This window comes from Lithobates pipiens, unplaced genomic scaffold (assembly GCF_037356315.1).
Source record: "Lithobates pipiens isolate NorthernLeopardFrog02 unplaced genomic scaffold, aLitPip1_a1.2 Scaffold_52, whole genome shotgun sequence".
NCBI lineage: Eukaryota > Metazoa > Chordata > Amphibia > Anura > Ranidae > Lithobates > Lithobates pipiens.
This window is the reverse complement of record NW_027507875.1, coordinates 3586951-3601596: the sequence shown is the minus strand read 5'-3', so window position 1 is coordinate 3601596 and position 14646 is coordinate 3586951.

Below are 14646 nucleotides of genomic sequence, written 5' to 3'. Positions count from 1 at the left end.
TTTCACGCAAACTATCAGCAGCCGAGAAAAATTACGATGTTGGAGACCGGGAGCTGTTAGCGATTAAATCTGCATTAGAAGAATGGCGCTATTTGTTAGAAGGAGCTTCTCATCCAATTTTAATATTTACCGATCACAAGAACCTGGAGTACTTAAGATCTGCAAAAAGACTAAAACCAAGACAAGCCAGGTGGGCACTCTTCTTCTCCCGGTTCTCTTTTCATGTAACTTATCACCCAGGGTCTAAGAACTTAAAACCAGATGCCTTGTCACGGATGTTCCACAAGTCCCAGGAAATTTCTCCTCCAGATACCATTCTCGCTCCTGGGAATTTCCTTCTGCTTTAGGAAGACCTTCTCTCCCGGCTTAGACAAGCCTCCATGGGACAAAGACCCTTTTCAGAACCAGAACTACAAACCAGAGGTGAGTTACTGTGGTATAAAGACAAGATCTACATCCCCGAAACTCTGCGGGTATCTATCCTAGAGCTGTGTAACGACCACGCACTCGCCGGACATTTTGGTATCACTAGAACCATTGATTTGGTACAGCGTACTTTTTGGTGGCCTCAGTTACGGGAGGATTGCAAGAAATACGTGAACACCTGCACTACGTGCATTAGAAGTAAGAACTGTAAAACTAAGGCCTGGGGCCTCCTTAAACCATTGTCTGTTCCAGACAGGCCATGGAAAATGCTGTCTCTAGACTTCATTGTTGAATTGCCTCCGGCAGACGATCATACCACTATCTTTGTGGTGGTTGATCGTCTGTCAAAGATGGCACATTTTATTCCCATGAAAGGTACCCCCTCAGCCTCTGAAACTGCACAAGTGTTCATCAAGGAAATCATTAGGCTCCATGGGGTACCAGCCAATATAGTTTCGGATCGAGGGGTACAGTTCACCTCTCGATTCTGGAAGTCCCTCTGGAAGGCTTTGAATATTGAACTGTCTTTCTCATCCGCCTATCATCCTCAGTCCAATGGGCAGACTGAGAGGACGAACCAAACTCTCGAACAATATTTACACTGTTTTTCCTCTTTTGCACAAGGTGATTGGATCTCCCTGCTTTCAGTAGCTGAGTTTGCGTATAATAATTCTCTCCATTCCGCCACCAAACAGACACCCTTTTTCGCCAATTATGGCTTCCACCCTTCATTTCTACCCAACTCCCTTCCTGAATGCTCAGTACCAGCAGTCCAGGAAAAGATGAACTTTTTCTCAACCAACAACAAACTTCTGCAAGAAACAATGACTAGAACTCAAGAGCACAACAAGGCAACCTTTGACAAGAAGAGACGAGGAGAGTTAGTACTGGTACCCGGTGATTTGGTGTGGCTATCCACGGTAAACTTGAAGATGGCGTGCCCTTCAAGGAAACTAGGTCCCAAATTTTTAGGACCTTTTTCAGTCAAAAGGAAGATTAACGAAGTTGCTTTCGAACTAGAACTTCCAGACTCACTAAAGGTCCATCCGGTATTCCATGTGTCCTTATTGAAACTTTTCACTCCCAATCCATTTCCTAACCGAAATACCACTCCTCCTGATCCGATCTTGGTTGATGGTGAAGAAGAATTTGAAATAGAAGCCATCCTAAATTTCAGAAGAAGAGGAAACCAGAACCAGTTCTTAATCAAATGGAAAGGATATGGTCCCGAAGAGAACTCCTGGGAGCCTGAGGACAACATTCATGCAAAAAACTTGATTCAATCCTTTAAAAGGGCCCATCCGGAAAAATTTGCCCGAAAGGGCATCTGGAGGCTGCCCCTTGGGAGGGGGCAATGTCATGAAAATCACATGAAGAGACTGACCCCCAGGTCTTCTGGTTTCAAAGAGGGGTTTCATATTTCTCTGGCAGTATGAGTCAGGGAAGAAACATTCCACTTGCAGTTTCAGGCTCTTCCTGTCATGAAAATCGCATGAAGAGACTGACCCCCAGGTCTTCTGGTTTACGATTGCGTGCGTTCGTGCGCGGGCACATGCGCGGTTGCGTGCGCGCACCCGTGTTGGCGCCAAACGGCCTATTTAAACTAGCCTTTTCCTAATGGTCTCTGCTGTCTGCTCTACAGCGTTATACCTGTGAGACCTGATCCGTAGCATTCGTTCCTGTTTGACCCAGCCTGCCTGTGACCCATCTGCTATCTGCCTGCACCCGAGCCCGGCCTGTTGTGACAATTCTCCTGCCTGTTCCCTTGTACTTCGCTTACAGTCTGATATCTGACCCGGCTTGCTTTGACCATCCGTCTGCTAAGGTGAACCTGCTTATATTGAACTGTGTCATCTGCTGCCAGTAACCTGCTTGTATTGAACTGTTCACCTGCTGCAAGTACCTGCTTATATTGCACTGTTCACCTGCTGCAAGATGGTGACCACAGATGCAAGATGCAGGAGCTGGGGTTCACACCTGGTGCCTCTGCTAACACAGGGTGTCTGGAAGGGAGAGAAACTCCAAAGGTTGTCAAACTGGATGGAACTGAAGACTGTGTCTTTAGCACTCCTGGCCTTCCAGGGGTAATACGGAGGCCACCACATATAGCTGCGGTCGGACAACTCCTCAGTGGTGGCATATATAAACAAACAAGGCAGAACTAGGAGCGGAGCCCTTCTATCCCTGGCATCAGAAATCCTGAGCCCGGCCGAACACAATGCACTGTCCCTCTCCACGGTTCATTTAAAAGGGGAGAAACAGTCATAGACTTCCTCAGCAGGAGTACACTGAAGGAGAGCGATTTGGTCCTGAACCAGGAGGTCTTCAAGCTGATAACCAGGAGATGAGCACCACCACACATGGATCTTTTTGTCTCAAAGGGAACTGCAAAAACTCTGCTATTCTCACAAAACAGGTTGGAAGGCACTCTGGGTGGATGCACTAGTGAAGGAATTGGCATTTCTCCAGGTGCTATAAAGTTTCTCGCAGGGTCTGATACTTTGTCCCCAGGTGGAGTGGTGGAACCTTGCGGCCTGGTTACTGAGGAGTTGCTAAACTCCAAAGGTTTTTCAGAGAGGTTAGTTTCCACTCTGCTCGGTAGGAGGAAAAAGGAGACATGCCTGCTATACTGGAAGACCTGGAGGCTCTTTTAATGACTGGTGTACAGAAAGCTCCTTCAAAGTACCATTGCACTATTGGAGTTGCTGCAGTGCTGGGCAGATGAGGGTTTAGGCCTAAGCACTTTGAAAAGCCAGGTGTTGGCCCTCAGTGCATTTTTGGAAAAAGCACTGGCCTCCAATACTTGGGTGGTTAGGTTCCTTAAGGCACTGGGTAGGCAGTGGGACCTGTCTTTAGTTTTGCAGGACCTAGTGGGGGTGTCAGGTCACCTGAGACCAGGTGACAGATGCACTCCGTAGGAGTCGGAAGTGCACCGATAGGTAGTGGACCTTAGGACTGACTGCTGCAGATTGTGCCCAGGGAGATTCAGGACACAGGTCTACTGGATCACTAACACAGATCCCAGTAGGAGCTAGAGCATAGATTCCCCAGGGCGCGGAGTCTAAGAGCCAGCAGGTGTTCACCAGAGCCTCCAGTGGTGAGGATGGACTTCGCTGCAGTCTGGCTCCAGGTCGCGGCCCCTAGGGTCTCACAGCTCACACTCACAGTAGACTACAGGAGAAGGAAGCAGCAGGCTGAAACAACAAGAATAGTAAGGGGATAAGGCAGAGGTCAGGGCAACTAGCAAACAGGAACAACAGAGTACACGCCAAAGGTTCAGGGTCACAGGCAGACAGGGATGGTCAGGGACATGCCAAAAGCTCAAGGTCACAAGCAGACAGGAATCGTTGAGAACACGCCAAGGTTGGTAACAGAGAAAAACAAAGAGCATATGGCAAGCAGGAAACAGGAAGCCAAACACACAATGAATACACAATGGTTGATCAGCACTGCACAGGTTAATATAGGGTTCCCTGATAGGGCCTGGGGTGGAGCCATGCTTAGAGGAGAGGTTATAAAAACCACCAGATGGATGTGGCTGGCCTCTTAGTCAGAACACATGGAAGGGAGGTAAGAAAACAGAGGAAGATCACTGCATAACCTTGACAGGGGGGTTCCCTTTTGAACCTCTAGAAGGATGTTCGCTAAAATGGCTAACTCTTAAAATGGCCTTTTTAGTAGCAATAACGACCGCCAGGAGGGTCAGTAAGCTGGAAGCTTTGTCAATTAGACCCCCCCTTTTTTGTTTTTCCATATCAAATAGTCTTCAAGACTGATTCGGCCTTTTTGCCAAAAGTGGCTTCAAGGTTCCACAGAAGCCAAGAAATAGTTTTGCCCACGTTTTGTGCTAACCTCTCAGGAGATGGGATTTTTTAAGTTCAACATGTTGGATGTAAAGAGATGCATCCTTCAATACTTAGAGGAAATAAAACCTGTCAAGAAAACTGATTCTTTATTTTATTTTCGGGGGCAAGGAAAGGTTATGAGGACTCCAGACATTACTATAGCTAGGTGGCCTAGGTTAGCCATTGGCCAAGCATACACTTTAGCGTGCTAGGAGGTTCCTGAAGGCATCAAGGCACACTCCACTAGAGCTATGGTGGCTTCACAAGTGGAAAGGGCTGGAGCTACGCCAGAGCAACGTGATCCAGTTTTACAAACTTTGTAAAACATTACAAGGTGGACCCAGTGTCTGTAAAAGAGCAGTCCTTTGGTTGAAAGCTCTTGCAAGCCATAGTCCCACCCTAACAGTGAGTGCTTGTTTATCCTCAAGGTGGCTGTCCTAAAAGACGCAGAGGGAAACCAAAGTTGGGCTTACTGGTAACCATTTTTCCTGCAGTCTTTCAGGACAGCACTGGTTACCCACCCGGATGTATAGGTTTCTTGGGGGGCCTCAACACAGGAACGGCAGAACCATTTTATTTTTTGTTATGTTCTTGTGTGTCCCCAGCTGGCGGGAGTTGCTCTTGAAAATCTGAAGGGCTGGCGGACTAAGTGAATTTTTAAGATGAATGTGAATAAGAAACTCGAGCGCTAATATGAATATTAACAAAAAACAAAATTCAGATATTTTGATGTGCTCTTGTATCACAAATAGGATAGATTTAATAGTGCGCTAGAACCTATAAAACCATTCCACAGTGATAAGTTTTTAAAGAGACATCCACATCGAATTATTTGTCCATATGTCTAATTACCACAAAAATACTGTAATAAAAACTGTAGTAAAAAAAGCCTAATGCCGCGTACACACGACAGGACTTAAGTCCGGCAGACTTTCGACGGAGTTCTGACGGAGTTCTGACAGAGTTCTGACGGACTTTCCGAATGAACGGACTTGGCCACACACAATCACACCAAAGTCCGACGGATTCTAACGTGATGACGTATGACTGGACTAGAATAAGGAAGTTCATAGCCAGTAGCCAATAGCTGCCCTAGCGTCGGTTTTAGTCCGTCAGACTAGCACACACACGAGCGGATTTCTGGGTCCGGCAGAGTTCTGTCGGAAAAATTTTAAACATGTTCCATTTCTAAAGTCTGTCAGACTTTTGTAAATCAAAAGTCCGCTGCAGCCCACACACAATGGAATAGTCTGCCGGAATTGTTCCGTCTGACTTTTGATGTTGAAAAGTCCGGTCGTGTGTACGCGGCATTAGACCGTGATCATAAAAAATCAATAAAAATGGAAAGATGAAATAATGAAAGAAGTGCAGACCAAGTCACCACCACCTCAGGGTGAACTGCCTGCTTACCCTCCAGAAGTTTTCAGACACTAAGGTCCTTATAATAGTCAACCTGTGTGTGTGTTTCGAACCTTGGACACAGTTCAAACGGTTTTGCTTGATGTTTCCAAAAGCAATCCAGCCTTTCCAGGTTAAGTTGATTCTCAAAACAATTGAACATATAACCTTTGCACAAGATTGCTTATACGCGGATTGCCTCCTCTTAATAAAAAATAAACACTCACATTTGCCTCAATGTATAACGCATATTGGCGTAAGAACGTAGCTTTTCTCCTCACTGCACATCCAGCGTGTTCAGCTCCTCCTGATGCACTGCGTAACTTTGTTTTTTTGTAATTCATAAACTTTTTTCCAGTGAGTTCAAATTTGAGTTATAATCTTTTTTGATAATTACTCAAGAAATAAAGCGACATAAAATGTTAAAAAAAAAATCCATACTCAACAACTAGTAGATGCGTGGAGAGCTTGTAACCCAAGGGAAATCGACTATACATTTTATTCCCCGGTTCACGATACTTACGCTAGACTGGATTATATAATCTTAGACCATGATTTATTGGAACTGCTGGTAAATGTACAGATAGGTAATATTACAATATCGGATCACGCCCCAGTGTTAGCTAAAATCAGGATGAAAGATAAAGAGCGCGTAAGGGGGGCCTGGAGACTTAATGAGACGTTGATTGAAATGGAAGATGTGGAAAGTATTATAAAAACAGAAATAGAACAATATTTCAAAATAAATTACACCACGGAAGTCTCCAGGGCCACCTTATGGGAAGCTCATAAAGCTCAAATTCGTGGGAAGTTAATTAGTATAGGAACGGGGGAAAAAAAAGAAAGTGAAGAAACATATGAAAAACTAAAAAAAGCACTCAGTGAGTTAGAACAAGATCATAAGAGATACTTAGATAAAAAGATATATAAGGAGATCATCCAGAAGCGCGCACAACTAGATGAATTGATAGAGCTAAAACAGAGGAAAGCGTACAAAAATATAGCTAAAGAAAGATATCTGTGGGCAAATAAGTCGGGGAAATATTTAGCTAGAATAGCCCGGGAAAAAAAAGCTTTAAATTATATAGAAAAAATTAAATATGAACATGGGGAAGTGAAATTCAGATCACCAGAGATCGCAGAGGCCTTTAAAACATATTATGAAGCACTCTATTCAATAAGAAGTAAAGAATCAGGGGTAGAGAAGGACCAAAGGAAGAAGAAAATTCAGCATTACCTTAGTGAAGCAGCATTAACTAAAATACCAGAGGATAGCGTCAAAAGCTTAGAGGAGCCAATTAGACCAGAAGAAATATATAAAGTAATAAAAGAAACACCAAACGGGAAAAGCCCTGGCCCGGATGGTTTTACAATCAGGTATTACAAAAAATGTAAACATCAATTAGTTCCTGAACTGTGTAAGTTTTGGAATAGTTTGGGTGAAGATGAGAGTATGAGGAAAGAGGCTCTTTTGGCAAATATAACAGTCATACCGAAATCGGGTAAGGACGATTCTTGCTGCTCTAGCTATCGCCCGATAGCCTTGCTAAATGTAGACACTAAGTTATACGCAAAGCTTTTGGCTACAAGATTAAAAAACTTAATGCCGAAATTAATAAAAGGGGATCAGGTAGGATTTGTCCCCGGTAGGGAGGGACGAGACAATAGTCTGAGGACCCTTCTTCTAATGGATAAAAAAAGGGAAAAGAAACCCCCAATGATTTTGATTTCTATCGATGCCGAAAAGGCATTCGATAGAATCGATTGGTGTTTTATAGTAGAAACCCTCCGGAATATGGGTTTAGGTCCAAAGATGATGAAGTGGATTAACAATCTCTATACACAACCGACAGCTAGAGTGGGAGTAAACGGGAGTATGTCGTCCACGTTCGAAATGTTAAATGGGACAAGGCAGGGTTGCCCACTTTCGCCCCTGTTATATGTAATCGCATTGGAACCATTTCTGGCAAAGATGCGAAATAACGTAAATATAAGTGGTGTTAAATGGGGAGAGGAAGAACATAAAGTGGCGGCGTACGCGGACGACATACTCCTCTACATAACCAAGCCAAGACTATCCATGCCTAGTATAATAAAAGAAATAAAAGAGTACGAGGCGCTTTCTAATTTTAAAATAAACCCCATTAAAACGGTTATATTAAATATAGGATTGGATAAAAGGGAAGAGATGGCACTACAGCAAGAATACCCTTTTACATGGGAAAAAAAAGAATTAACGTATCTAGGTATAAAAATCACAAAGACGGTACAGCACTTATACCACGCGAATTACATCCCATTATTAAATGATATTAAAACAGTGCTAGGTAAAATGAAAATGCGACAAATCTCATGGACAGGTAGAATCAATCTCCTAAAAATGGTGGTTTTACCGAAAATCACCTATAAACTCCAAATGCTCCCAATTTATATCCCACATAGTTTTTTTTAAATAATAAAAACACTTTTTTTTTAATTTATTTGGCAGAATAAAAAACCGAGGATAAAATATAACATATTAACTAGGAAAAAAAAAATGGGGGGGATGGCTTGCCAGACATTTATAGATATTACACTGCAATCACGTTGGCTAGGATGGTGGAATGGACAAATATTCACACTGGAAAAAAAATGGGTAAAAATGGAAGAATTATTAACTGGCACACAATTAAAAAAAATTATTTGGATTCCGCCAAAATTTAGATTTAGTAAGGGCACAGATAAGGCACATGAAATCACAAAAACAACATTAAAAATATGGGACGCACTATATAGGAGGAAGAAATGGGTTTATAATTCACCATTAATCCCACTAGCGGGTACACACTTTTTCACCCCGGGAAATGGCACTCAACTGGGTAAACAAATGGAAAACACACAATTAAAAGATATAATGGTACGGGGTAGTTTGATGTCAAAACAAGAAATAATTGAGAATTATAGATGGAAAAATTTAAAGGAATGGGAGTATCTACAGATCCAACATTTTGTCTCTTCAATTCCAAAACCCATAAGGGGCGAGAATTCTCTAACACCCATAGAAAGATTATGTAATTCTAAAGAAAGTGTTAAACATTGTATGTCTAGAGTGTACGATTGTTTATCGGAATTGGAGACACAAGATAGTATACCAGCAATAGGACATTGGGAAGCGGATTTGGGTATTAAAGTGGAGGAGAGGCAGATGTTGGCGTCAGTATATAGACAGGTATCTGACATAATGTCCGGAGAGGTAAACTATAAGTGCATGATGAGATGGCAGATAACACCTGTTAGAATGCATAAAATAGATCCATCGAGATCTAAGTACTGTTGGAGGGAGTGTAATTTACCTGGAACAGCTCTTCATATCTGGTGGGAATGCCCAGAAATAAAGCTTTATTGGCAGGAGATCTTGGATTATATAGAAAAAATAACTGGGGAAAAAATTCCATACAGCCCGCTGGAATGTTTGTTCTATGGAGTGGAGGATATGAGTGGTAAACAACAAGTGGAAAAGGAAAAAGGAAAAAATAAAAGAATTAATACGTTGGTACTTCTTTTGCTAAATGCAGCAAAAGCCTTGATTCCGATAAATTGGACACAAGTTAAAAAACCCACCATTAAAGAGTGGGTGCAGAAAATTGAACATATTAATAATATGGAATATTTGGTCAAAATGGAGAACAACCATATGAACAAATATTGGGCAGTATGGAAAAAATGGAGAGTCTTTAAAAGGACTGAGACCTACAGCCGGGTATTTATGGAGTAAATTCAGGAGGAAGGGCCAACAAACGAGGGGGGTGGGTGGGAGGGGGATTAGGATATACTATAGGGGAAGTTGGGGGGAGGAAAGATAGGAAGGATAGGAAAAATAACGGGAAAATTAAATAAAGATTGAATTAAAAAAAAAAAGAAAAAAAAGTTGATTCTCGAAACAATTAAACATATAACCTTTGCACAAGATTGCTTATACGCGGATTGCCTCCTCTTAATAAAAAATAAACACTTACATTTGCCTCAATGTATAACGCATATTGAACGATCAGCGTAAGAACGTAGCTTTTCTCCTCACTGCACATCCAGCGTGTTCAGCTCCTCCTGATGCACTGCGTAACTTTGTTTTTTTGTAATTCATAAACTTTTTTCCAGTGAGTTCAAATTTGAGTTATAATCTTTTTTGATAATTACTGGAGGGCTGGTTGCGCACAATCTGTTTTTTATTCTCAGACTAGTAATGCATTATGGCTTGTTGGTGCATTCCCCAACTGACCCATTAAATTGTCCTGTGAGACTTTTAGGAAATGGCGAGCCATAGCTAAATGAGCAGTTCCTTCTGGCCAGTAAATATCTGGGTAATTGAAATCCCCCATTAACACATTGCCCTGTCTCGCCGCCATTTCTAACTGATAGGTCAGACTCCTCCTCATCCTTCAGGTTAGGTGGCCTGTAGCATATGCCCACTATTGCTTTACATTAGTTTCTTCCTTTCTTAACTACAGCTACAAGGATTCCACTTCCTCCCTTGTTCCATTAGTTGTCCCTAACAATTACTTGCAAATCCTTCTCAGTGTACAGACATACCCCTCCCCCTTTCCTACCTTCCCTGTCCCTGCAATCTAGGGAATACCCCTGAACGGTTGCCAGCCAGTTGTGTGAGCTGCAAAACCAAGTTTATTACCTTTAAAATCCCCTGCCTAAATATGCAGCTCCATTTCTTCAATTTTATTAGCTAGACTTCTAGCATTTGTGTACCTGCCCATTCATTTTGTACGGTCGCATTTTTCCTTGTTATGAGGATGCAATTGGGATTTGCCAACTTGCTTAACTTGTGTTTTAGCTATTCTTGTTGCCCAACCACTAATGCCCCCAATAGTGCCTACCAAATAGTGCCTCCCTCCCTGCCAACACCTTGTTTAACCACTTGCTTACTGGGCACTTAAACCCCCTTCCTGCCCAGAACAATTTTCAGCTTTCAGCGCTGATGCACTTTGAATGACAATTGCGCGGTCATACAACACTGTACCCAAATGAAATTTTTATCATTTTTTTCCCACAAATAGAGCTATTTCTTTTGGTGGTATTTAATTACAGCTGGGAGTTTTATTTTTTGCTAAACAAACAAAAAAAGATGCAAAATAAAAAAAATAAAAAAATCATGTTTAATAGTTTGTTATAAAATTTTGCAAACAGGTAATTTTTCTCCTTCATTGAAATGCGCTGATGAGGCGGCACTGGTGGGCACTGATGGGTGGCACTGGTGGGCACTGATGGGTGTCACTGGTGGGCACTGATGGGCGGCACTGGTGGGCACTAATAGGCACAGTTAAGGCGACACTAACAGGCACAGATAAGGTGGCACCGATAGGCACAGATAAGGCAGTACTGATGGGCACAGATAAGGCAGCACTGATGGGCACTGATAGGTGGCACGGATGAATGGCACGGATGGGTGGCACTAATGGGCACTGATAGGTACCCCTGATAGATGGGACTGATGGGCACTGATAGGTGGCACTGATAGGTGGCTCTGATAGGTGGCTCTGCTGGGCACTGATGGGCAGCACTGATGGGCACTGGTAGATGACACTGATGGGCACGGATATGTGGCACTGAGGTGCAGCAATGTTGAGGCAGATTGTGGGCACTGATAGGTGGCACTGTGGGTACTGATGTATGGCACTGTGGGCACTGATGTATGGCACTGTGGGCACTGATGTATGGCACTGCTGGGTGGCATTATGGGCACTGATGGGTGGCACTGCTGGGTGGCACTTTATTAATGCTCTGGGGGTTACTGGCAGGGGGCAGGTGGGCACTGATACACTGGCCGTGATCGGGACTGATGTCCCGATCACGGCCGCCGGTGATCGGCTTTCTTTTTCTCTCCTCATGCTGTCAGCGCGAGGAGGAAAAATAGCCGATTACCGGCTCTGTTTTGTCACATGATCAGCTGTCATTGGCTGACAGCTGATTACGTGGTAAGGGGTCGGGATCGACCCCTTGCTCGGATCGGTGATCAGGCGAGTCTCATTGACTCGCCGATCACAGAGCGCGCTCTCAATAGACGTAGTCCCGGCAAAGGAGGTCCGCGCTGTAGCCATCATTCGGCTATAGCGCGGATCTCAAGAGGTTAAAGTCCCTGTAACTTTCTGGCCACCTTCTCTCCCAACAGCTGCACCCCCTCCCCCATTTTAGATGCAGTCCGTCCCTCCTAAAGAGCTGGTAACTGAGTGAAGTCAGCCCAGTAACCCAAACTCCTCCTTACCCTACACCAGTTCCTCAGCCACTTTCCCTAATCTGCTGCTGCCTCTCGTATGGCTCGAGGTACAGGCAGTATTTCTGAGAATGCCACCTTGGCAGTCTTTATCTTCAATATAGCTCCTAAATCCCTTAAATCGTTTTTTAGGGCACCCCACCTATCTCTAACTTTGTCTTTGTTACCTTCATGTACCATGATAGGGGAGTCCTCACTAGCCCCACCCAACAATCTGTCCACCCGATCCGCAATATGCCAAACCCAAGCACCCGCTAAACATACTGTTCATTGATCGTGGTCTTTGTGACAGATTTCCTTATCTGTCCTTCTAATAATTGAATACCCTACCACCAGAATCTCTCTCCTTCCCCCTTGGGCCTGCCCCTGTCCTCACTGGAGTTGTTCACCTTGCAGCTAGGGGAGTCACTCTGCTCCAGCAGTAACACTCTTTGACTGGCTTCCCCAACATCACTCAACAGGGCATACCTTTTGGGATGTGCCAATTCAGGACTGCCTTCCCTAAATTTTCCATCTACCCTGCCTTACGCTCACCCAACTTCTCTGCTCTTGTGCCTGCAAACCTGTGTCTCCAGCCACCTCTGTGCTGGCTCCTGCCAGCACCTGATGGGTACGGTCCAAACTTTTTCAGGTTGGTGATGCTGGGCAGTGTTGCCAGATGCTCCCATAGATTCAGGACCTGGGCTTCCAAAGAAGCAACCTGCTCAGTTAATGCAGCAGTATTCCCTCCCGCCCAGCGCGTCCCCCCGATGTGCCCTCCCGCCCAGCGTGTCGCCCCGACGTTTTACCATGGTGTTTCCTTTAATAATCCTAGTACACTGTAATTCTGGATGAAGGTCTGGTTTAGATATTAAAGGGGAATCTGACTCTTTATTTTTGTGGCAGAGTTTCCCTTTAATCTTTATAATCATAGCAGATGTTAAAGAGCAAGTAAACCCTTATGAGTTTACTTCCTCTTTCATTCCCTGCAAAGGCAAAGCATAATGGACTACTATGCATCGCATAGTAGTCCATTATGTGTCACTTACCTGACACAGGAGCCAGCGATGTCACCGATGTCCCCTGTAGTCCGGCACATCCATCTTCTCGTGGGGTCTTGCTGCTCCGCCGCTGTCATTAGGCGAAGCCGCGATGACGACACGCGCTGTATCTTCGTCGTTGACGGTGCCGTGCTCAGTGCGCCTGCGCGCCGCTGTCTACGGCGCATGCACCGTAGACAGCGGTGCCTGTTTTTCGGCAAATATCTCCTAAACCGTGTAGGTTTAGGAGATATTTCTTGGACCTACAGGTAAGCCTTAATCTAGGCTTACCTGTAGGTCAAAGTGTGTTGTAAGGGTTTACAACCACTTTAATCCTAGATGAAGGTATATGTATGTATATTAAGGAGGAACCCCACACTTTGTTTTTGCATTAGGATATTGGGCTGCATTCACACATAGGGATTTGGAATTGTGGGCAGAATTGGCATGATACTGCCCCAGTTTCCAAATTGTGTGGAAAAATGCACATTGCACGTTTGAGTGACATTTTTTCCTAATAAAACATGATGCAAATTTGCTGCCATTGTTGACAAAAACATGCGGCAGTTGTGAAAAACAAGCACACATGGGTCAGCCCATTCAAGTGAAAACAAGTGAATGGGCTGCCCTATATGCGACACAGAAAAGTGTATGAGTGGTGCTAAAAATATTTTGAGCTTGTTCCTGCTACACAAAGCCTGAACGGGGCCCTAGATGCAAGGGATCATTGCTATACTAGAATCATTGCAGCTTTAGGGCTTGCTTACATAAGTGGATGTGGGCAGTAAAGCCTTGTGGTTGCTAGTTTTACCTCCCCTAACCACACTCCCCTTTAGCTGACGAGGGAGGGGCTAGAGTGTACACATGGCACTGCTGCGATACTTTGCTTCATAGCTGTGGTGGGGACTATACCTCCTGTTGTGATTGATGGGCACTACCTTTCACTGAACACATGCACCATTCTAGTAAATAGAGCCAGGCTGCATCTGCGCATAATGTGCATGTTTGCAGTGCAGTGGTGTTGCGTTTTAGGTGGTTAAAACAGGTGATGACCACCTGTCAAATGGTATCTGAAGATAAATCCGAATGCCCATCACTCTTTAGATAGCAAAGCAGGTGTACATGAGCCCAAAAAAATCCTTTATCCTTGGTTAAACCTGTCTTGCAGCCTGCTAAAGGATATTGGTACACTGCGAAACTACAAAGGGAGCTCCGTTATTATGAAGGAGCTTCCTTCATATGTTAGTGAATCAGTTTAGAGTGCTGAGCTCTAGGAGGAGGGGGGCAGGACTCTCCTCAGGGGCGTTGCTAGGTGTCAAAAAGACCAGGGGCTTCAGCCCAAAGGCCGATAGTGGCACCGCAGGGGGACCCGGGGTGGTCCTGTCGCAGGTGTGTTTGGCAGAGAGATGGGGTTGTGTGGCGGGGGGTAAGCTAATTTGCTGGTTGCTGCCTGGCTTACTAGTGCTGCCCATCAATGATGCATCAATGTATGACTCACCTACCTGACACACACTGACCTCACCTACCTGAAATACATATACTGACGGACAGTACAGACATACATACAGTGACCTCACCTTACCAGCTACCTGACATACATACACTACACTGACCTGGCTAACTGACATACACTGAGCTCACCTACGACGAGTATTATATATACCTATGTTTAAGTCAGTATTAATCATATGCAGGGAGC